This window comes from Musca autumnalis, unplaced genomic scaffold, assembly GCF_047663935.1.
Source record: "Musca autumnalis isolate F117 unplaced genomic scaffold, ASM4766393v1 scaffold_4, whole genome shotgun sequence".
NCBI lineage: Eukaryota > Metazoa > Arthropoda > Insecta > Diptera > Muscidae > Musca > Musca autumnalis.
This window is the reverse complement of record NW_027411977.1, coordinates 136,128,361-136,152,202: the sequence shown is the minus strand read 5'-3', so window position 1 is coordinate 136,152,202 and position 23,842 is coordinate 136,128,361. Positions and strand designations below refer to the sequence as shown.

Genomic DNA, 23,842 nt, shown 5'->3' with positions numbered 1-23,842 from the left:
CTTATTGTACCATGACATTCGTCAACAGACGACTGCCCCGAGTATGTTAAAGGCACCTCCTTTTATACGATTTCGCCCGGTCAACTGTCAATCGACGGTGATCACTTGAACTGTCACCGCCTGACAGGAACATGCAAACATCACTCCAGTACCACTATGTACCGCTAGGGACTCTGCTTATTTGACATACGTATTTAATTTATAACTCTACCACTAGGAGTTTTGTTGTGGCCGTTAAACTTGAATGCAATTAAATCATTCATATACGAAAACATGATAATTTAATATTCATGATAATTTTATGCAATAGATAATACGATGAATAGTGTAAATTATGATGAAGATTAAATGATGAACCCCAAAAACGAACTATGAGACTTTTGGGCGTTACAAGCTGTAGTTTACCAGGTGCCAATCGAAGTCTTCCGAATCCGCCAACTGTGCCAAGCTGTTCGAGAGCATAGATGTGATTACCATAGACTAATGAAAACATATACGACGGAATGCTCTCACCGAGTATGTTCGAATTGAGTGTGCTGAAAAAGAAACTCAAAATAAAATGTCAAAAAACACAAGTTAATAAATATTTTGTTCTGGCAAAAGGCTACATGTCCTCAGACAAAAATATCCAAGAAAATATTGTCATTTACCCCAAAAAACGTCTTCGAACTGTTTTGAGTTTTCGGATTTGAGTAACTTGACAGCGGCAACATTGAGTATTTCTTCGTCTATAAATTTATTAGTCTATGGTGATTACCCTCCAGTTTCTTTATACCTTACACCATGGTAGAGTTGTCTGTCTGTCCGTCTGTTGTAATCACGTCCACAATAATTGAGCTAGAACGCTATATTTTTGCACCCGAGTGTCTTCTTTCCAAAGGCAAGCCAAATTCGAAGATGGCCTATAGCGGACCACGTTTTGGTATAGCCCCCTACAACGATAACTTCCAATTATTGGTATTTTGAGGATTGTATCTGCATTTTTTGTATAGCCCCCATCTAAAGGCAACTTCTGATCTTTGAGCAAACTACCTGTAGTTTGACATTTGAGATTCCCAGTGCTTACAAAACCTTAACTGTTTGGTATAGCCCCCATACAAGGATACCTCCCAATTTTTTGTATTTCAAAGATTTTAGGTACATTTTCACCGAACTACCTGTAATTTGATATTTAAGATTCCCAGTGCTCACAATATTTCTCCACCAAAAATTGTCAACATAGTTCCATGTTTTGGTCAACCCTCCTTAGAAAGGCATCATCCGATTTCTGGTACTTTTAGAATTTCACCTACAATGTTGAACCAATCTAGCCACAAGTAGCCATTTGAGGTTTCAAGCCGTCACAACACTTCTTCACTAAAGTTGTCAACATAGATTCTTGTTTTGCTATAGCCCTCATATATAAGTATTTCTCGATTTTCGCAATTTTGAGGATTTTAGCTACATTTGTCTACCGAACTACCTGTGATTTGACATTTGAGATACCCAATGCTCCCAAAACTTTTCCACCAAAAATTGTCATAGGTCCATGTTTTTGTATAGCCCCCATATAAAGATACCTTCCGATTTTCGGTATTTTGAGGATTTTAGCTACCTTTTGACCAAAATAGCTGTAATTTTCTAGTTGAGGTTCCTAGATGTCACCACACTTCTCCACTTAAAATTGTCAATTGTTTTGTTACAGCCTAATTATTCCATTTTTGTCTGCAATATTTTTCGGCCCGCCCGAACTTAACAATTTTTTTATGTTCAATACTCGAATATTTTTGTTGTTCTTTTCTACCCAAGATTAGAAGCAGTTTCCAACTAGTCTATCCAAAGCATTCTAAGCCGTAACCTTGTAAAGCTATTCGAGAACATAGAGGATAGTTCCCGTTTTCTATATCTCCTACCATAAGTTGGAGCGTGTATAAAGTTTGTAAATAATCCCTATTTAGCACATCGGAATATTCCATAGAGACCCTATAAAATCTCAGCAAAAAATTCTAAGTCAGTATAACGATATTCGTCCAAAAGTCATAACGATACTGCCGGATTTTTGCCATTTTTAAGGTCTCAGAATCATTACACCACCGAAATGGCTGGAATTTGGTATTTGGTTTTCGTTGTGGGTATAAAACATTCCCACATGTTCGGTACATGACCACATTTCGATATCCTCCATAGAACGGTACCTCAAAGTTTTCGGTATTTTGAAGAGTTGATCCATTATCCAAGCGAAACGGATAAAATTTGGTACTCAGTCTTTATTGGGTGTACTAAACATTCGTGCAGATGATGGTCGGTGCAAGACCACGTTTTGATATAGTCCCCCACAAAACGGTACATTCTTAATCTGGGCTTTTATTTTTAAGGATTTACCTACATTATCCAATCGAAATAGTTTAATTTGGTATTTACTCTTTATTAGGGGTACAGAAGATTTCGGCAGAAAATTGTCGTTAGAAGTGTATGTTGCCATATGACATATGGTAAAAATTTGATATTTTGTATCCGTTGAGATTATAAATATTTTTGAAAGAATTGTAGGTATAGGCCTACATTTTTTTATATCCTCCATAGAACGGTACATCGGTATATTTAAGTTTAAGCCACATCTTCTAACCGAAATGGCTGAAATGTGGCTTCAATATAATTTATGGTGGAGAATATAAATGAGGCTCCCCTGGATTTATTGGTCCAGAGTGTCTGATTCCGACAGCCACCTACTTTAGGATATTATGTGTATAATTCAACAGCTTTTATAAATCGCTTTTCTTAATAGGATGAGAAGTAGGAACAGGTCCTCAAGTCGCTAATCGACGGAAAATGAACTCCGTTAAGATTTTACAAAGCATTAGGTCGCTCTGTGGCAAGTAATGCACCGCCGCACAGTGTTGCCGCAGTGGACAAAAATCGAAAAATGTGACGTTAACTTTTTTATATTTTTACATTTCTTTCTTACCGTAAACGTATTAGATACAACGAATCTGAAAGAATTTTGACGATATAAACAACAAAGTTATAACTCTTTAAATAGGAAAAATATTTCCCAGGTAATCTAAAGCAATAATCATATGAAAATTGGTAGTCTAATTATTTCTGAAATTTTTTTTGATAATATTAAAAGTTTGGGATTGGGATTTGATGGGTGGGCTATAAATATAAAATTTTAGTAGAATAAGTTGACATCAACTGGACCTGGCAAAGTACCGTTATCAAAAATTAAAAATTTAAATTTGATAAAAAAATATAAATTCTTAATCAAGGCACATTTATATAAGGTGGAAGTGACAATCAGCTGTACTTTTATTTTTTTGTAAATTTGGGTTTCAAAATGTAATAGGGTCTACTCATGAAAGTTGGAACTTCGAAATTTGCTACCATAGAATACTTCTTTTCATACTAAACGTGCAATAACAATGACCTACGACAGTTCAGAATGCTTTCAAAATGTATTTATGGGTTTTTAGAACGACCCTATTATTTAATATTTTATTTGATATTTAATTTTCAATATCAACAATGTTGTTTTTGTAAATTTGTTAGTTGTTGTAATTCATACATATACCTTATATAAATATGCCTTGTTCTTAATATTTCGTAGAGTATATCTTTTGAATACCACCTTGGCTCTTACTTTCCTCTAATTGCACACCTCTTCCGAATCGAAATGTGTAAAAACATTCTGCCCATCCCTGCAACCTTCTGAGATATATCGGATTTGGATATTCAGATTTGGATATAGCCCCCATATATATCTTTTCCCGATTTTGCTACAACTCGTTCAATTTTGATCGAATAGCCTTTAAATTTAATTAATATGTGTTATTTTCTTAGGCCCTGATTAGCTACAATGACTTAAAAACAATCGATTCAGATTTGGATATAGCCCCCATATATATCTTTCCCGATTTTGCATTAACTCGGGCATTTTAATCGAACAGCCTTTAAATTTAATTAGTGATATTTTCTTAGGTCCCTGTGTAGTTTCACCGATTGAAGACTATTCGATTAAAATTGACCGAGTTATAGCAAAATCGGGGAAAGATATGTATGGGGGCTATATCCTAATCTGAACCGATATGGACCAAAGTTGAAATTTTTCATTCCTGTACTAATAAGTACTAATGCAAACATTCATCAACCTAGGTCAATGCCTTCTATTTTTGTCCATTTTTTTTGGAAGCGACAGCACTGTGCGCCGTTTGGACGATCTTCTTGACGGGGAAAAAAGGAAAAAACTTATTGAATTAATTTTGCTATCATGACCTAAGGAGTTTGTATTGAAAAGGTGATATATATCGAAGTCCTCTACACCCAACCAATATGCTACGATCGTTCCGCTGGTGGTTATTCAGCTCAACAGTCATACATATGTGATTTTATGAGCCGACCAAGAAGAGAGAACACGAAAAATTTGACAGTGTATTAGTATGATTGTACATACGTAGGTAAGTATGGTAACTACTAAACCATTGTAATAAACACCATTAAATGCTGCTAAAATGTCAAAATTATCTGATGTGTAGCCATAAAGCGGAGTTAGGAGCAAACATTTTGAAGATTTCCAAATTTTTAACCTGTACAAACTAGCAAAAATAAATTTTGTTATAGTTAAATATGTATATTTTTCTTCTTCTTTTACTTCCCAATACCATGGACTGCCAATAATTTTTCGACATATCCATTGAAAGAATTCCTAAGCTTTTCTTATGAACTCAATGTTGAAAACGCAAGCCGGAAATATAATCACTTGTAAAATACCTACAGAAAACAGTTTAAATTTACCTAACGTTTGTTAGTTTGACATTTAATTGCCAGCATGACACAATCAAATCGTTTGGCGGTCATATTTAAATCCAGACAGTCATTATAAAATGTTCTTTTGTGAACGCTTAAGGACATTTGCATGTTAAATGACAGATGACGATGAGGTGGCATGCTTTTGTTGGTTCGTCGGTCGGCAATGCAATAAAGAAAAAATTCACATAAATTGCATTTAATGTCCGTCATAGAGAATTAACAACTTTTTTATAACCGAACACTTTTGAAGGTGAATAAAAACAATGAAGAAGCTAGTATTTTTTGCACAAAAGCGGATACCGACAGTCGTTTAAGACAATTTCAAAATGGGCTTTGAAAATGTTAAAAATAGTGAAATATGCACAGATTACTTACTAAAATATGAAAATTGGAACATTCATAAAGTACTTTTAATGTAAAACAATAAAAAATTCTCGTTTTACGTATATGTTCCAATCGCTAATACAGTTGAACAGACCAAAAATACATTCTGTATAGGAAATATGACGTGACCATGTGTTCGAGATTGGGTTCGACGAGTTTTTAAGTTTTCGACTCCAAAAATTCTCAGTGTAATTTTGGCTCACATTTCCAAAGTAGTTTTCAGTCAAACCAAACATCTCTACAAGTAGTGTTTTTAGAAACGATTTTCGGACACGGCAATAAAAAACAGGTTCTATTTTATTGAGCAAAATATAGAATAGGGCTGCATGAGAGGCTGTATGAGAGAAGATTTCCCTTCTCTTTTTAGGGAAATTCGTGGAAAAAAATGTTTTAAGCAACTAATCGCCTGAAAATTATAGAGACATCTATCTAATCAAAAGCCCACAACGACCAAAAACTCTTCCAAGAACGACCAAAAACTCTTCTAAGAAAAGCACGGCCAGGAACGAAAATGGAGTGAACTCCTGAAAGCTTTTCATTGCTAACTAAATTCAATGTCCCCAGAAATTTGTCGGTGCATATTAACATAGCCCCCATAGGACGGTACTGCCCGATATTATATTCGGTTTAAGCCGCAATATCCTACCAAAATAAGATGTTTGACGCATTTTATTCTCGAATTTTTAATGGTTTGATATCTATACACCAAAACCCGAGTTAGATGGAATTTATGAGCTGACAATATTTATGATGAGAACTAAAACTTTGCCTTCGAGAGTAAATAAATTTTTTTTAACGATTTCGAAGATATGAGCCCAACAAAATGATCCCCATTTGACATCAAGGCCTCAAACCCTCAAGGCCAAGTGATTGGGAAAACGACGGGACACATGTCTCCTTTCTGGATCTTCCATTACGCAGCGGTGTCCGAATATGGTTACTTTTTTCGTGTCGCACAGAGTAGCCCAAGTATGTTTGGACGAAATACGTTTCAGACACGTTGTAGTCGAATTAGCACTATCCATCCGGTTAGGTTCAAACTTTTCACATCGTAATATTTTATCCAACCTTAGATCAAATTTGGAGTAGGGCCATATCGATCCACTCTTTGGGGAACCACCCCTCAAAAATGTTAAAAAATGGTGCACGATAACTCTGGATGGTAGTAGCCGATTTGATCAATAATTGCACATCGTAGTATTTCTTTCAGAAATATTACAGGTTAGGTTCGAATATGGACTATATCGGTCCAACCCTTTGGGTATCTCCCATACAAATTACTTTTGCATCTTGTTGTCCTCGCGGCCTATATTTGGCTGAATCTTTGAACATAGTTAAATTTGGTACAAATATAAATGTAAAGTTTCAATAAGGTCTACATCAGACAAGATCTTCGGGTGCCTCCCTTAAAAGGGTAAACATGTCGCTTAAGTGCAATACAAAAACTGTAGGCTTATCGTTTGGATTTATTACTAAAGATACTCCATGTTTACACAAATATAATATTTTTTTTTTTTACTTTTTGCAAAGTGCAGTTTAAGGACAAGTCTCGGATCATTTTCAATTTTTTGAAGCAGGTAGTTCTCACGTGGACAGTGATAGTCTTTATACCCTCCCCATAATACGGAGGGTGTAATTAAATTTGTCATCGAAATATTCGTTGGAGACCCTATAAAGTATATATATTCTTGATCAGCATAAGTCGAAAATGCCTAAAATTTAGTATTTAGTCTTCGTTAAGGGTATTCAACTTTCCGTCTGAAATTTGTCAGTATAGGTTCACGCCTTCATATAGCTTCCACAGAAAGGTGGTGGCCTTATTATTACCCCAAGAGAGCTGAAATTTGGTATTTAGTCTTCGTTGGGAGTATAAAACTTCCTCCACGTCTTTATATAACCCTCATAGAACGGTACCTCCCGATTTTCGGAATTTTTAAGGTTGTGTCCTCAATATCCCACCAAAATGGCTGGAATTTGGTATCTGGTCTTCGTTGGGAGTATACACATTTTCACCTGAAATTTGGCGGTATATGTTGCGGTATTTTGAAGGTTGTGGCATCAATATGCCACCGAAATGGCTAAAATTTGGTATTTAGTCTTCGTTAAGGGTATAAAACTTTCCATCTGAAATTTGATAATTCTTTTTTTGAAATGTTCGCCATAACCCAACTTAGGTTTTTATGCAAAGAACCACGCCCATCTTTTTCAATTTTAAAATTTTCTACAAATACTACTGAACCGATTTTCCTGAAATTGACAATTCCACTGAACCGATTTTCCTGAAATTGGCATAAAATGTACAGGGATGGCCCCGGTTAAAATAGGTTGAAAAGTTAGTTGAATTTTGGAGTAGGCGGGGAACTTCCCCTATACCCTATTTTTTAAAAGTGTTATATTTACAATAATAACGAATGTATCGGTTTGAAAATAAATTTGCTAGACAATTGTGGTTGTGTCTCTGACCTTACCTACTTATTTAGAACCCAAAAACTTGAACACGCCCATATTTTGAAATATGTTACATCTACAAATCTACTGAACCGATTTTCCTGAAATTGTCAGGGAATGTACAGGGACGGCCCAGAAAGCTGACTACATATTTTATTGAATTCAAGAGTGGGCAGAGTACATCCCCTATGCAATATTTTTGAAAAAAAACCGCTATATTTGCAAAAATTACGCAAGTAACTGTTTAAAAACTTACGGATTAATTTACAATATAGGTACTTATTTGGGTGCTGAAGACCCGATCTACATCAAATTTGCAACAAAAACTCAATGTTTGCCGTTGTTATGTATATTTTATGAGTTTTGGAGGAGATGGGGTAGCTTCCTCACTGCCTTTCTTTTAAACGCTATATGTATGTATAAGCCAAACTTATGATTATATAGGTTTCAATTCTGGGAGTCAATGGGGTTGTGTGTACTCTAGGTACATATTTCGAGCCAAAATACCAGACACGTCCACTTTTTTTAAATATGTTATATCTTGAAAACTGATGAACACACCCACTCTTTTCAATGCATTATTTTTTCCAAAGCTTCTGAACCTAATTTCATTCAATTTTCAGAAAATGTTCAGGAATGTTCCTGGTCCAAAATGCCTATTGTTTTATAATCGTTATGTTTGCTAAACTTGATCGAGAGAGTTTTTCTTTTTCTCGATCAAGAAAAAACGATATATGTACAAATTTCCTTAAATGGCGAGTCTCAATAAGCGGGAAAATTCGACTTAACCATTTTTTTAACTTTTATAATTAGATCGCTTTACGATTAATACAGGGGGCATGGACGATAATAAATCCTAAACGGTATCAATGGCCGAAATATCCGTAAGAGAAAAGGAAGGTTACAGACAAAATCTGTTGATAAATTTAAAATCCTCCTCGGTTTGACAATGGACCGAAAAAGTGGGGTAGAAAATACCTATTTTTGAATTGTCAATCATTAAGTCCATAAAAAGTTTTCATTAAAACTCACTATGACGGGCCAGCAACGCGGACCGGGGTCTGCTAGTTTAATAATAATTATGTTTCCATTCCAAGAATTGTATCATTTGGACCTTTTCAAAAAAAAAAAATCTTCCATTTTCAATCATGTGTACGTCTTACAACATTTCAGTTAGACATTTGGTTTGAGCAACATAATACCCTTTTGATGGCCACATTGAGTGTATAGTTAAGTTGTTGGCCATAAGCCACTGTAACTGCAATCACTTTGATGTCTATCTCTTTTTGTCGACAATTGCACAAATGTTCTCGCGATGACAGCTAGAAATGATTTTACTTTTCAACGCTTTATGTCGTCTTGACCGAGTGTCTTGCTGTGTCTGAGAGCTTATATATGTGTGTGTGTGAGTCAGCACTGTGTTTAAATGTTTCCGTTTCCTGTCGATGCTGACCATAAAAGTAATAGCAGTAAAGGGGACAAACATTTGCATAAAACCCCAGTGAGCCATAGATGGAACTGGTCGTTTCGTTCCTTTTTTCGTTGTCATCGTAAAGTAACGAAGACAATTACAGTATCTGACTGGGTTTAGTATATGTATAAGAATATTTCGTTTGTCTCTTGTGTATGCATGGCTGTTTCTTCCTCTCTTTTTGTGGCTTTTGCCAAATGCATAACTGACAATTTACAGCGCATTGGCTTTGAATCTTAATTTCTAGACAAAAGAGCACCACTTGTAACATTTACTTACCATTTGTTGGAAATTTTAATAGTTTTCTAAGGGTTTAGTTGTCGTTGTTTTTATTGTGTGTTTTTATTATCCTTGTCGTCCGCGTGGTCTTCGTCGTAGTTCCTTTTGGAGATTTGTAACAGCTACATCCAAATCTATGAGTACCTCCTACAATGTAAGACCAGCAGATAACAACAATTGAATTCAAAATTAATTACAATGGCAACTTTTTACTAATTATATAACTAATTTACAGCTATACTAGGTGTTGTTAGGTTTATACACACAAATATGGTGGGGGGCTTGGGGATAAGTTTTACATCTGTTTTACATTACTGTTGCAAATTGTAAATTGCAACTGCAAACCATGACACCAGAAATAAGTTGATACGACATTGCTCCGTTTTCGCTTCTTTTGTGCTGTGTTGAATTATTTCGGTTAAACACGTAAATGCCAAGTGGAAAAGTCATAAAACATTTCATAGCTAATATTTAATGTTAAATTTGCACATTGAGCAATCTGAGAATGCATAAAGAGGAAACATATTGAAACCCACACAACCTAGGCACATGTACATACGTACGCAGAGAAAAGTAAAAAAAATGTCGTCAAAACTTTTGTAGTTCCTATGCCACATGTCCATGTGTGTGTCAGTTTTTATATAAGTATGTGTGTGATTATGTATTTTTGGACAGCGACAAAATGACTGCCTACCGTACATTTAAAAAGTAATTTGTTGAAAAAGCCATTTATTATAAAAGTTCAGCATGTTTGGTAGCATTCAGCTGGGACAGAGCAGCAGCTTAGGTCGTGAAACAAAAAACTCCAATTTTCAGAAACTGCATCGAAAATGCAATTTTCCGCTTAAAATTTATAAAACACTTAGTTTGATGATACCTTCACATTGCAAGAAATCAAATTAAAAATGGTGTGGTACATGGAAGACACCTAACGTCTGTGACGGATGCATTCTCTTTTCGCGTAACAAATTTCATAACACGGAAGTTAGCATTACAATCAGAAGTTATCATCGCAACAGACAGATAGAGCATACTCCATTCAACTCACCCAATTGCTATCTAAAATCACTCATATTTCCAATTACAAATCAATGTAATGCAAATAGTCGAGAAATTAGTACTTGGATACTATAGACCACCATTATGGAAGCCAGAAAGTACGACCAGGAGGCACTAGGGCTAGCGTGCAATTAGTAGCAACACTTAGGAGATGTATCCTTAAGAAAGAACAGAAAGTGTAATTGTTCTGATCCACACGGTGCTCGGTGCCGTGCAGTGTCTTGTAGGATGTGATTTTTGGTTCATTGAAAGGCGATTTTTTTATACCCTAACCCATAAGGCTGAATGGCACTTTGATATGATCAAAAGCAGTAAGGATAGGATTATAGTTGGGCGGGGCCGACTATATCCCTCATTGTGGTTTTTGAGTTAGCAGTTTCTATTTTTTTCTACGACTTCTACTTTATCTGTGTGAACTTTTCATGTTGATACCTCTAAAACTCAACGAGTTACAGCTTATTTTCCAAGAGTTTGGCATAAATCAACAAATATGTTTTTTTATTAAGCACTAAACACTTCAAATCATGCTTGATCTTGCACAGAAATTTGGCACTGATATCTGGCTAGACCTTTACAAAGGTTGTGTAATAATATTTATAATTTGGGAAGTCAAATTTTTTTCGGCAACTTAAAACGCGTTTTTTTCGAAACTAAATTTTTTGAGATGTGTTATTTTTTAGTAAATGAGCGATATGATACCCTAAACCACCACAATATCAATATAATTTTGCGAAATTTATTCTAGACCAAATTGCGTAAAACTTTTCCAAATTTCATAAAATGTCAATTTTGGGTTTAGTGAGTGAAACACATAAAATCGGGCGAAAAATATTTGAGAGTTATATCCAAAACTTAACCCACCTCAATTTAAATGGCCCAACTTTTTTTAGTTCGAATTCGGTGACATTTTCAAAACTGTATCAAAATTGGAGAGAATTTGCGTGTTTGGTGCATCAATTACCTCAAATTGGGCGAAAATATGAATGGGAGCCATATCCAAGTCTAAACCGATTCTTACCAAAATAACCTTTGTTCTTTCGCCAAAATGTTTACAAAAAAGGAAACAAAGAAATAAAATATAAAAAATAAGTAGACATATATAAGTAGACAAATAAATAATAAACAATTTAGAGTCGATCCAGATATGTCTGTCCGGCTGCGGCAAAGGCCTTGGAAATACCGAAGAAGACTGAACACCAAATTTCGGCCATTTGTATAAGATAATGTGGCTAAAACCTTCAAAATCGGGAGTTACGTTCTATGGGGATTACATAAAAACGTGGACCTATGCTGACAAATTTATGGGGGAAGGTTTGGAAACCCCAATGTATACTAAATGCCAAATTTAAGACACTGGGTAGATAATGTGGCAAAAAACTTCAAAATACCGAAAATCGGGAGATACCGTTTTAGGGGGGCTATATATGTAAACGTGGACCTATACTGACAAATTTCTGAGGGAAATTTTTGAAGACCTATAAAAGACAAAATGTCAAATGTCTGCCATTTCGGTTGGATATTAAGCTCACAAACTTCAAAATATCTAAAATCGGGAGGTACCCTTCTATGGGGGCTATATGAAAATGTGGACCTATACTGATAATTTATTTCTGGAATGTTTTATTCCCCCATCGAACACCTAATGCCAAATGTCATCCATTTCGGTTTGAATGAATACCGAAAATCGGGAGGTTATTTAAAGACGTGGACCGATACCGACAAATTTCTGGCGGAAAGTTTTGTACCCTCACAGAAGACCAAATACCAAATATCAGCAATTTCTCTAAGATATAGACACATTATCCATACCTTAAAAATATCGAAAATCGGGAGGTAAAATTCTACGGGGGCTATATTAAAACGTGGACCGACATTCATTACCAAACATCATAGCAGTAGTGGAATCTTCTGTACCAAATTATAAAGCTCTATATTAAATATTGCGAGCTGTATCACAATTTCAACAAACGGACATGGTTATATCGATACAGATTCACGTTTTGATATAGCCCCGCATAGAAGAGGTATTGTGGGTTCTCAGATTGAAAGGTACAACTATACCGTCAATAATATAGCCAAAATAATAATATTTTTTTGGAACTCCTACCCCCTAAATTTTTCCATTTGTCCATATTTACATGAGGCAATTTTCCTTGCGGCAATTGTTAGTTTGTTGGTGAGAGAGGGTGTTGAGAGGCAAAGGGTTACCATATGCCTCTCCTCTCTCACCTTCAAACTGACAAGTGCCGCAAGGAAAATTGTCTAATGTAAATATGGACTTAGTTTCAAAACCTCATATATCGTCTCACCAGGGCGATCTTTGTCTCCATTGTAATTTGTATGGGGCAAAAGGTGCATTTTCACGACAATTCTCCAAAAGCCGCAATTATGGTCCAATCGATGAAATTTATTTACCTGTTCATTGTTAAAAACGAATCCTGCAAATATTGTGAAAATGAGATCGGATTTTAATATAGCTCCGATAGACCGGTTTTAGGTATTGTGGGCTCTATATAGCTGTATAGATCAGATTTTAACAATAATATAGTTATAATAATATAATATATATAGTAATATATGTATGGGTGCCACCGTGGTGCAATGGTATGCACACCCGCCTTGCACGCAGAAGGTCGTTGGTTCGATTCCCCGGCCAGGCAACATCAAAATTTTCAACGGTGGCAAAATACCCCTCAGTAATGTTGGCGACATTTCCTGAGTATTTCAGCCATGTAAAACTTCTCTATAAAGTGGTGTCGTAAGACACGCCGTTCGGACTCGGCGATAAACAGTAGGTCCCATATCATTGTGCTAATATGAATCGGGGTGCACTAATTGATATGAGAGAAGTCTCCCCTGTCCCGTCTGGGATGTTTGTGGAACAATTATTATTAATTATTATAGTAATATATGTATAATACAATAACAGAGGCAGGTTTAACTAATATAACAATAACAGGGTCTACTCAGTTTGTAGGTAATCCTTTCCTACTTGCTACTTCCCCTTTCCTTTAGTACAGACAACTTCGTTGGTTAATAATGGGGTAGAGATTATTAGTTTCTTTGGTCTTCATTACGAAAATTTAAACTAAGTCATTTTAAGTAATTGTAAAGCTGGGTACACATTGTCAGTTTTGAATGACAGCTTTGTTGTTGCTTGCTAGTGTGGCCGTTCATATTTGTCAGTCATCAGGTTGCTGGACGGTTGGACAGTTATCGATAATTGCAAAAAATTGTCATTCAAAACTGACAATGTGTACTGTACTTAAAGTTCTTCAGGTATTTTTGTGTAGTCTTAAGTTATTGTTTAAGTTGCACGCAATACCATTTTATTGCAATCATAATAAAGATTATAATTGTCCACTGCAATGAAACAGTTTAAACTCTGCATTTCAATAGGACAGCCAAAAAACGACTGCAACGCCTCTTTTTAAGTATTTACGAGCATTCAAGTGTGTCATTCGTGAGCTTAAGTTTATATATATATATTTTTTTTTTTGGAAAAAATTAAAACTGCATGTAATGCACCATGAGAGTGAACAGGAACATCCAACTGTAGAGGTGACATTGAAATTTGGTAACATAACACTATTCAAACAACTTCTTGTATGCATTTTTTGAAAGTACATATTTAGGCTACAAAAACCCTAGTAGGTCTTTGTCCTGTCAGATCCAGTTCGGATTTTATGGTCTCACCTAAACCGAGCTAAATCTACACTTTCTTGCATTTATCAGGCCTTTATCTCAGAAATGAATAGAAATTTGGCTTTGCCGTCTTTAGCAATATTGTAGCCCTAAACTAGTAGAACTTATCTTTTGAAACAACCACATAAGAGAAACTCCATCTATGGCATCAAAATCTATAAAATATAGAAAATTATACATATTGGGAGTTGAACCAAGTAACCTTTTGCAAAAATCCAAATAAAGTTCTCACCAATTCTTTAGAACATTCTGAAACTCTAAAATGCTTACTTCATGTTGTTTCAGCCGTATTTTGCATCATATCTTTTACAGCACGTATTTCAAACACAGTTAACACCAATAGTTTATTCCCGCATTTCGTATTTCACTACATTATTGACATTTTTATTAAATCGTCGTTGAAAAATGTACTGAAAACAATGGCATAGTGGCATTTTACAACAATGATATGTTCTGAAGGGTTGTGTATTACATTCCAACGGTTTTGGAGATATGGTGCGAAATGTATAAAAATTGTGAAATTTTTGCATATATTTTGAAATTTGAGGCAATAAATGTAGTTTTTCGAGTTCATTATTTCTCCAAATATTTTATTCTTGTCCTTATCTACAAATTTACTTCAGAGGTCAGATGAAGATGGGCATTGGTTTCAGAGATATAGCTCCGAATTTCTTTAAAAACTCAATATTCAACCATGTTTAGATGGGGCCATAAAATCCGAGCTGGATCTGACACAACAAAACCCAACTAGGGTTTCTTGTCGTTTGGGTCTGTACTTTCAAAAAATCCTCAGTTTGAATTGTTTGCACAAAATCACCTTAAAAATGTTGCACAGTGTAACCATAAAGCCTTTTGTATATATATGGCTGCCCATATCCAGTATCATTGATGACGAAGATGTCACAGAATCAAGCTTAAAATATGGTATTAAATGTGTACCAACTAGCCAGAGCTGAAGACAGCAGTAATCCGACTGAACAGCCTATCTTTTAAGTGCACTTTTTACGACTGAGCCTTTTTGCAACATCAGATTTACTTATTGTGTAGCCAAAATCGTTTGGAAATAGGAGAAAATGGATAAAAAGCATAGGAGTTCACCTACATGACGTCAGTTGGTAGAGAAATTGTTTTCCTACCAATCGCATACAAGATATTAGTGAGAGTAGGTTTTTAATGGACGTAACGATAGAGTTGTCTACAGTGGTATAGTACTGGAACGCAACCCTGTAATGCTGTACAATATTTCGATATGAGAACAGTAGCCAAAAATATCCTTCTATCTTTTTACAGCCCCCGTCTAACATTAGCAAAGGCGTCGGAGGCTGGACAAGGCTCAACAAGTCCTTCTTTATAACAATATAATTAAAGATCTGCTGGAAGAGATACGCATTGTTATATCATACTCTCCTAGCAAAATGTTCGATGACAAATCATGAGTTGAATCATGGGAGTGATCTGGCATGTCCTCTTTTTGTCATTTTCACTCATGAATTTCGATATGAGCGTGACCCCCTACATACTGTTCATGGCAAACAAAACTCTTTATTAACTCAAACGGATACATGAAATAAATATAACTAATTAATCAGCAAAAAAATTATATAAAAAATTCAATTTATCACCGTCGCTGTAACGCAACAGAGTTTACACCCTCCACTCGTCGCATTTTGATTTTGTTTCATCATACAATGTTTTTTATTATTATCTTCCCAACACCAGTTCAGACTCCAACTTTACGAATTTCTTGTTCGTGAATTATTCTCAATTGCAATTAATTCTCTTTCGAGTTGAGCTGTTAGACCTAAGAGATACATTAAAAAACAAGTAAGAACGGCGTTAAGTTCGGCCGGGCCGAACTTGTTATACCCTCCACCACAAGTTGTATTGAAGTAAAATGGAATAATTAATTTCCATTCGTGTATGAAGAAGACTTACCCCCAGTTTTTGTAAAAATTTTTATTTTTCTCACACGAACTGTCAAATTTTGTAGATCGATTTACACGCTTTAGCGCAAATGTAGAGCGCTGATTTTTAAATGAGGAATCCTTAACGATATATGGAACGGGTATACTAAAAATTAGATGTGTATGCCATCTGGGGGCTGAGCTATGAATGCCTAAATTATTACGAATATAGACGAACGAACAAAAATATGTTACAAAAACTGGGGGTTAGTACTAAATTTCAGCAATTTCGGTAAAACAATGTGAGGCAGCATTCTATGGGGGCTATATCAAAACGTCGATCTATACCCACAAATTTCTGACGGAAAGCTTTTAGGCTCAAAGAAGACTAAATACCAAATTTCCTATATTTCGGTAAGAGAATGTGGCTAAAACTTAAAAAATAACAAAAATCAAGAAGTACGCTTCTATGGGGATATAGGAAGACGTGGACCTATACTGATTCGCCATTTCGGTTGGATATTGACGTCACAATCTTCAGTATTACGAAAATCGGGAGGTACCGTTCTATGGGGGCTATATCGAATTTTAGTCAGAAATGGGGCAATATGAAAGCGTGGACCGGTACAGACATATTTCTGGCGAACAGTTTAATATCACATTGAAGACTAAATACCCAATTTCAGCCATTTTGGTGGAATATTGAAGACACAACCTTCAAAATACGAAAAATCGGGAGGTGCCTTTCCATGGGGGCTATATGAAGGGGACCTTTACCGACAAATTTAAAGGGGAAGTTTGAGTACCCCAACGAAGTCTAAATACCAAATTTCAGCCATTTTGGTGGAATATTGAGGCCACAACGTTCAAAATACCGAAAATCGGGAGGTACCGTTCTATGGGGGCTATATGAAGGCATGGACCGATACCGACAAAGTTCTGGGGGAAAGTTTTATACCACCAACGTAGACTAAGTACCAAATTTCAGCCATTTCGGTGTGATAGTAAATCTAAATCCTTCAAAATACCGAAAATCGGGAGGTACCGTTCTATGGGGGTTATATGAAGGTGTGGACCGATACCGACAAAATTCTGGGGGAAAGTTTTATACCCCTAAAGAAGACTACGTACCAAATTTCAGCCATTTTGGTAGGATAATGAAGCTAAAACCCTAAAAATACCGAAAATCGGGAGGTACCGTTCTATGGGGGCTATATGAAGGTGTGGACCGATACCAACAAAATTCTGGGGGAAAGTTTTATACCCCTAAAGAAGACTACGTACCAAATTTTAGCCATTTTGGTAGGATAATGAAGCTAAAACCCTAAAAATACCGAAAATCGGGAGGTACCGTTCTATGGGGGCTATATGAAGGTGTGAACCGATACCGACAAAATTCTGGGGGAAAGTTTTATACCCCTAAAGAAGACTACGTACCAAATTTCAGCCATTTCGGTGTGATAGTAAATCTAAATCCTTCAAAATACCAAAAATCGGGAGGTACCGTTCTATGGGGGTTATATAAAGGTGTGGACCGATACCGACAAAATTCTGGGGGAAAGTTTTATACCCCTAAAGAAGACTACGTACCAAATTTCAGCCATTTTGGTAGGATAATGAAGCTAAAACCCTAAAAATACCGAAAATCGGGAGGTACCGTTCTATGGGGGCTATATGAAGGTGTGGACCGATACCAAGAAAATTCTGGGGGAAAGTTTTATACCCCTAAAGAAGACTACGTACCAAATTTTAGCCATTTTGGTAGGATAATGAAGCTAAAACCCTAAAAATACCGAAAATCGGGAGGTACCGTTCTATGGGGGCTATATGAAGGTGTGAACCGATACCGACAAAATTCTGGGGGAAAGTTTTATACCCCTAAAGAAGACTACGTACCAAATTTCAGCCATTTTGGTAGGATAGTGGAGCTAAAACCTTAAAAATACCGAAAATCGGGAGGTACCGTTCTATGGGGGCGATATGAAGGTGTGGACCGATACCGACAAAATTCTGGGGGAAAGTTTTATACCCCTAAAGAAGACTACGTACCAAATTTCAGCCATTTTGGTAGGATAATGAAGCTAAAACCCTAAAAATACCGAAAATCGGGAGGTACCGTTCTATGGGGGCTATATGAAGGTGTGAACCGATACCGACAAAATTCTGGGGGAAAGTTTTATACCCCTAAAGAAGACTACGTACCAAATTTCAGCCATTTTGGTAGGATAATGAAGCTAAAACCTTAAAAATACCGAAAATCGGGAGGTACCGTTCTATGGGGGCGATATGAAGGTGTGGACCGATACCGACAAAATTCTGGGGGAAAGTTTTATACCCCTAAAGAAGACTACGAACCAAATTTCAGGCATTTTGGTAGGATAATGAAGCTAAAACCTTCAAAATACCGAAAATCGGGAGGTACCGTTCTATGGGGGCTATATGAAGGTGTGGACCGATACCAACAAAATTCTGGGGGAATGTTTTATACCCTTAAAGAAGACTACGTACCAAATTTCAGCCATTTTGGTAGGATAATGAAGCTAAAACCCTAAAAATACCGAAAATCGGGAGGTACCGTTCTATGGGGGCTATATCAAAACGTGGACCGATATATCCCATTTTCAATACCAACCATCCTGCAAGTAATAAAAACTTCTGTACCAAATTTTGACTCTCTATCTTTAAAATTGCGAGCTGTATCTTGATTTCAACAGACAGACAGACGGACGGATTGACGGACGGACGGACGGACGGACAGACGGACATGCTCAAATCGACATAGAATTTTATGCTGATCAATAATATATATACTTTATAGGGTCTTCGACGAATATTTCGATGTGTTACAAATGGAATGAGAAATTTAATTATACCCTCCATATGGTGGAGGGTATAATTAGGAGTCCACCGAAGTCCCACGCATCCAACCATTACGCTACGTTTCACGGGTGGTTAAGCCGAACTTCAGGGGTATTAGGATGTTGTTTTTGTGGCAGACGAAGGCAAAGCTTGGTAACTAGTATATATATCGCACTTCATTAGATAAATGCATATGCGAAATTATGTCAGTTAATTGAAACTCCAAACTTTTTCTATAGTCCTGCTTGGTAATCCCATTTTTCAATATTCACAAATACTATGGTAAGTTTTATTCCTGCGTCATTAGTAATTGCTCTTCGATATCAGAAGATTTTTTGATCATCAATTAATGTCTACTAAAGTTTTGACAAGTTGATGGTGGCTCAGAACGCTAAGACGCCGACAACCTTGACATTCACTTGTCGGGGACCCAGGTTCGAAACCCAGCCTGGCTCATGCTTAAAATATTTTTTTATTTTTGCCTTATTAATTAATTCTCTTTCGAGTTGAGCTGTATTAAAAAATAGTAGAGAATTTATACTCTTTGATTTCGGGAAGAAATCGACTTGCTTTTTAGAGATCTATAGAGAATCAAATGTAACGGAAGGAGAGGAGAGACTTTTTCAGGAAAATATAATTTATGCGTTATTAATTTATTTTTAAGTTATAACATTTTCTTTTCAAAAGTCTTTACTTCTTTCTTTTCAGGTTCTTGTTCCTTTTCTTTTCGGACTTTTTGTTCAAATTTCGAGAAGCGAGATTTGATTGATTTCATTCTGTCAGGTTTAGAACAGACAAGGGAACTTTTATAATACCAAAGAGTGCAGTCCGATTCTATTTGTAGCTCCACGATTGGGACTTCCTTTTTATTGGAGAGTCTGAACGACATTTCGATCTAGGTACAACACTAATTGTTTAGAAGTTGTACTTATATGGTATACAGGAAATGCAAGAGAACATTACGACGAGAGTTTTAACAACTTTGGTCCTGATTTCGAGCCTCCGACAACATCAAGCCTATTGTTAATAATAAACCATATAGCTTTAAACATATTTAGATAAATAAAAGAAAAAATAAAGGTGTGTAAATAAAAAACACAAACATCATCTTAATTGGATCGATAGTATGGGTTCAAATGCTGATGAAAAGATCGGATCTTTCACGACTTCTTTTGCATTGGTTTAAATGCTAATGAAAAGATCGGATCGTTCACGACTTCCTTTGCATGGGCTCAAATGCTTATGAAAAGATTGAATCTTTTACGACTTGGTTTGAACCAATGCAAAAGATGACATGAAATCACGTCATCGCATAGAACCCCTTCAATTTTTTTTCTTGGGATAGTTCAATGTGGATTCACATTTAATGTCCGATTCTATAACACCTCACGAAATGTGAGCTACATTACGCTGTTAATCTCTTACGTGGCTCATTTTTATTTTTCTCTTCATTAGCAGCTTGTGTTAATTGGCGGAGACCTCTGGTAACCAAGCATGAAATTTTATGGATGTTTGTACGGAGTGAAATATACTATTGATATTCTACAAGCCTTACCAACCATAATTTCCAAACCTAACCTTAAATTTAACTCGAAACGCAAAAACTATTGCTACATTTTCATTTAGCAATCAACTGTCAGTTACTTACCGCAGAGATGCCAAAGAAAATCTATGTAAAGTTAAATGTACATGGCCACTAAAATGATTGCAAGCCACCAGTAAGCAAACAAGCGAGAGCTACGAGCATATTGTAACTCTTGAAAAATGAACAGTTACAAAATCCTGTGGTTTTGACGTATCCGTCTTTCATTCTGCCACGTTCTATTGCGTTGTACAAATTGTGGTTAACATTTCCAACAGTGGAAATGGAGTGTAAAAATGAAATTCATTAATTATTATTAAGAAAGGCAAATGAAATTCACAGCAGCTACAAGAACAACTAAAACCAATACAAATGAAAAACTATTTTAATGAGTTTATAACAAAACAAGTAAAGAAAGTATCAGTCTGCTTCGCCGACAGAGATATACCCTCAGGCTATGTGAATTGAAACTTTCATCTACGGACAGATCGAATGTATTTAGGGTATTTTCAGAATTTCGTGGCCCTTTTTGAACATTTGAACTTGCCGACAAAAATGTGGATTAGGATTAAACTTCAAAAATTTTGCTGAGGAGGTACTTGAAGGAAAGGATCGGCATAGTCCATTATGGAACTGGATCTTATTTTGGGAGTCATATCATTTCGAAAGATATCGCACCAGTATGCCAGGAAGCATGGTCTGGCCCACGAAGCGAACAGTATCGTTATACCTTTCCAAAGGATCTTGAACAGAACCTAAACTGCACCTAGACACAAATGTTGGGGGAGGTACCATATCTAAATATTGGGGGAAGTACCGGAAGTTGCGGAAGTTGCCCATCTAAGAACTGAAACTAACTTTGGATAAAATATGAAGAAGGCCAAATTTTGGACCAAATCTGTTGATCAGTTCGAGAGCTATTGTGCTCTCCAGCCACTACATATGGTGCCATAGAGGGTTTTTACACCTTTCGGGCTGTTTTTTCATGAATTATGGACTTGCCCCTCCAAAAACTTTTACCTTTGTAACTCCATATTTACATTAGGCGATTTTCCTTGCGGCAATTGTCAGTTTGTAGGTGAGAGAGGGTGTTGAGAGGCAAAGGGCTACCATATGCCTCACCCCTTCCTCCTTCAAACTGACAATTGCCGCAAGGAAAATTGCCTAATGTAAATATGGACTAATTGAGGCAGCGAATGCAAGTTACTTCAACAAAAATCAAAGTGATTTTTGCGACTTTTCCGAAATTTTGTGTGGGTGGTACCCGAAGGAATAGACCGATTGAGTCCATATTGCAACCTCATCTAATTCTGGTAGAAATTTCTAGATGTGCAAAGTATGGACCAAACCGGCTACTCCCTTCAAGAGTTATCGTGAAGGGAGTGGACCGATATAACCCATCTTCGAACTTAAACTAAGTTTGAACAAAATATTACGAAAGCCAAATTTTGGACTGAATCGGTAGATCCGTTCGAGAGTTATCGTGCGCTCCAGCCAGCCAGAAGGACGGACATGGCTAAATCAACTCTGAATTGTCTAAATCCAAACATACTTGGGGTCGATGAGGCACATTAACAGTGTAGGCCTCGATTTGAGATATAGCATTTCCAAATTAAATGAAACCTTTTCCAAATTGAATGAAACCTTTTCCAAATTGAATGAAACCTTTTCCAAATTGAATGAAACCTTTTCCAAATTAAATGAAACCTTTTCCAAATTAAATGAAACCTTTTCCAAATCAAATGAAACCTTTTCCAAATGAAATGAAACCTTTTCCAAATCAAATGAAACCTTTTCCAAGTTGAATGAAACCTTTATTTTTATTAAAAGAAAAAAGCTAGAATATTTTGAAAAGAGAAAGAAATAAAAAATTATATGGGTTTTCAACGATTTTTTACTTAAATTCTAATCTTAAGTAATGACATAAAAATGTAACTCCCTGCATGTTTTGCTTCCTTGAACTTAAACATTTCATAATTTTTGGGTATCAATTAAGGTTATAGCGAAATAATCCTAAAGAGAGAATTTAGGTTTAAAAAATTCCTAATAACACTGTGACACAAAATGGAGGTGAAAATCTGGGACAGAGATAATTCGTTTTGGGGATGAAAGCCCTTAGGGAGTATATAAAGAATCCCGAAGGACATATCCGCCATGAGTCGAAGTTCCGAGTTATGGCCTGATTAAATTTCTGCTGAAGACCATGTAAGGCATCTGAAATAAACGTTATATCTTTGTTAACTATTGTTTTAGCTTATTTATGAGATTCCTTGTCTTCACTCAAATCGAATGAGGATTATTTTTGTAGAACATATCGACATTCTAACTCGCTTCCTTCAATGTCCTTTTCTTCCCTTATTTTTAGACCGACCCTCATTGACAACTAATCGATTTTGTCGCGTCTTCACCAAAAACTTAATCACGCCATAACTCGGAACATCGACTCACGGCGGATCTGTCCTTCGCGATTCTTAATATACTCACCAAGGGCTTTCATCACCAAAAGGAATTATCTCTGCCCCAAAATTTCGGTTCACAGTGTAATAACAGGGGCTAATTGTAGTACCTAATGAAGTGGTTCGCTGCTTGGGGAATTCTCAATGGACCTTTGAAATTTTGAATGCCATATTCAGCAATGTTGAACCCTATAGTAAAGGTATTTTCAAAAATAAAATTGTGTACCAGAGTGGTACACGCGATTAGACATTAAATCGTAATATCGTTGACGGGATTGAGCATAGTAACCAACAGCTCAATAATATGTCCATTGAAAATACCACAAGCAGCAAATCGTGAACCACTTCATTAGGTAATACAATTAGGTCCTGTTATTATTAACAATTTTTTAACCCTTAATTCTATCTTTAGCATTATTTCGCTATAACCTTAATTGATGCCTAAAAATTATAAAATGTTTAAGTTCAAGGAAGCAAAATATGCAGCGAGTTACACTTTTATGTCATTACTTAAGATTAGAATTTAAGTAAAAAATTGTTGAAAACCTATATATTTATATATTTTTTATTTCTTTCTCTTTTGAAAATATTCTGGCTTTTTTTCTTTCAATAAAAATAAAGGTTTCATTCAATTTGGAAAAGGTTTCATTTGATTTGGAAAAGGTTTCATTTCATTTGGAAAAGGTTTCATTTGATTTGGAAAAGGTTTCATTTAATTTGGAAAAGGTTTCATTTAATTTGGAAAAGGTTTCATTCAATTTGGAAAAGGTTTCATTCAATTTGGAAAAGGTTTCATTCAATTTGGAAAAGGTTTCATTTAATTTGGAAATGCTATATAAACTTTCAATTGGTCAGTGGTCTGAGAGAAATATAAAAATGAGAAACGTAAGAGATTTACAGCGTAATGTAA

General features: G+C 35.9%; 1 protein-coding gene across 3 annotated transcripts in view; it reads right to left on the bottom strand.

Moving 5' to 3' along the window:
- Positions 1-23,842, bottom strand: part of LOC141402536 (uncharacterized) — a 301,381-nt gene that overhangs the window by 95,655 nt on the left and 181,884 nt on the right. For 2 of the 3 annotated variants that reach the window (XM_073984041.1, XM_073984040.1), the window contains one exon: positions 9,368-9,514. The exons of the other annotated variant lie outside the window; for it this stretch is intronic. The gene's annotated coding sequence lies outside the window, so the exon portion shown is untranslated. Of the gene's footprint in view, positions 1-9,367; positions 9,515-23,842 lie in introns of those variants that run through there. 3 annotated transcript variants of the gene reach the window in all.